Source organism: Pelecanus crispus, chromosome 4, assembly GCF_030463565.1.
Source record: "Pelecanus crispus isolate bPelCri1 chromosome 4, bPelCri1.pri, whole genome shotgun sequence".
In the NCBI taxonomy this organism is placed as follows: Eukaryota; Metazoa; Chordata; class Aves; order Pelecaniformes; family Pelecanidae; genus Pelecanus; species Pelecanus crispus.
Window position 1 is genome coordinate 83,326,819 of NC_134646.1, and position 1,911 is coordinate 83,328,729.

Consider the following 1,911-nt stretch of genomic DNA (forward strand, 5'->3'; position numbering starts at 1 on the left):
TCCCAGACAAAAACCTGTACTAATGTCAATGGGGGACATAATTTTTTGCACTGCAAATTTAAATAGAGGGAAGAAAAAGTTTTCAGCCATAGACTTTTCTGTATTTATAAAAATCAATGCGTGAGTAGTATTAAAAGACATCTTTCTGTGGATTTCTGTCCTATATTTTCTATACATGCTCCTCAAAATCTTGAAGAATCCTCTGCTTTTATTGTGTCCAAGCTTTTGACCCCCTCATTGCAAGAAGTGGCACATGCTACTTAAAGCTTTGCTTGTGCCAGTTGTCCTGCTAATACATGTATGCTATCAGACCTGCTGGCTGTTGGCAAACAGCAGAGGTAAATGTCAAGTTCTTGCCTGTCCCCCAACTATGAGGACAGCACAGAACTGTTTCTCTGTTTTTCAAAAAAGCGATCTATTTGTGCTCGCTTCGGCAGCACACATACTAAAATTGGAACGATATACAGAAGATTAGAATGGCCCCTGCACAAGGATGACACGCAAATTCGTGAAGCGTTCCCTATTTTTTTTGGGACATGGTTTAGTGGGCACGGTGGTGTTGGGTTGATGATTGGGCTGATGATCTTAGAGGTCCTTTCCAACCTTAGTGATTCCTAGTTTTTACTTTCATTATAAATGATCCAGCCACCAAACCAGGAAACATGAAATTGCTACTCTACCCTTAACTGGTTTAGTGGTGGAGTTGGCAGTGTTAGGTTAATGGTTGGACTGGGTGATCTTAAAAGTCTTTTCCAACCTAAACGATTCTATGATTCTGTGATTCTATGATTCTGTAAACAGCACAGTATAACTGTAGTCCACTGATTCAGTTTTGTTTAGATAATTTACAGTACTACAGAAAGTGAACAGCAGTAAGAGGGTCAGACACATATACAGAAAGAAGGAAGCACACTGGACTTAATTTCTCATGAGAAATTTAAATTTTTCTGTTTTAATTAAGTTTTCCCAACTTAATCCAAGTGGTGTTACACAAGCACTGATAAACAGTCTTCAGAGCTGTCCTGGTTTCGGCTGGGATAGAGTGAATTTTCTTCCTAGTAGCAGGCACAGTGCTGTGGTTTGGATTTAGGATGAGAAGAATGTTGATAACACGCTGATGGTTTAGTTGTTGCTCAGTGCTGCTTATGCCAGTCAAGGACTTTGCAGCTTCCCATGCTCTGCCAGGGGCACAAGAAACTGGGAGGGGGCACAGCCAGGACAGTTGATCCAAACTGGCCCGAGGGCTATTCCATACCATATGACGTCATGGGCAGTATAGAAACTGGGGGGGTTGGCTGGGGAGCCGCGATCGCTGCTCGGGGACGGGCTGGGCATCGGTCGGCGGGTGGTGAGCAATTGCATTGGGCATCACTTGCTTTGTATATTGTTATTATTATCATTATTCTATTGTTATTATTATCATTACTATTTTGCTTTATTTGAATTATTAAACTGTTCTTATCTCAACCCAGGAGTGTTTCTCACTCTTACTCCTCCGATTCTCTCCCCCCTCCCACCGGGGCAGGGGCAGTGAGCGAGCGGCTGCGTGGGGCTGAGCTGCTGGCTGGGGCTAAACCACGACAAGAGCTAATGTTTTTTTTTTCTCTGTCTATAAAAGTGCATTTATTTCTTACTAATAAGAAATGAAGGGCCAAATCATCAGATGGGAGAAAGCTGTGTTACTCCATTCAACTAAAAAGAGATCAATTTGTACCAGATTTATGTCTGGCACTATATGCCTCCAGGTTTGAAAGGAAAAGAAATCCTCCTACGCGATTTTGTCAGAACTGTCTTGTTAGGGATCAGTTTGACCTCCTCCTCCACCATTCCCATTTTGGAGTTTTTAGCCAAATTGTGGTCATCGGCAAAGCGAGTGGATTATGGAATAGTGAGGGAGTTGTGCTCTGACAT

The 1,911-nt window shown here is 42.4% G+C and overlaps 1 non-coding gene across 1 annotated transcript; it reads left to right on the forward strand.

The window, feature by feature from the left end:
• Positions 1 to 421: 421 nt before the first annotated feature.
• On the forward strand, positions 422 to 528 carry LOC142593507 (U6 spliceosomal RNA). The gene has a single exon (XR_012831035.1). It is a non-coding gene; the product is annotated as a U6 spliceosomal RNA (small nuclear RNA).
• The last annotated feature ends 1,383 nt before the right edge of the window (positions 529 to 1,911 follow it).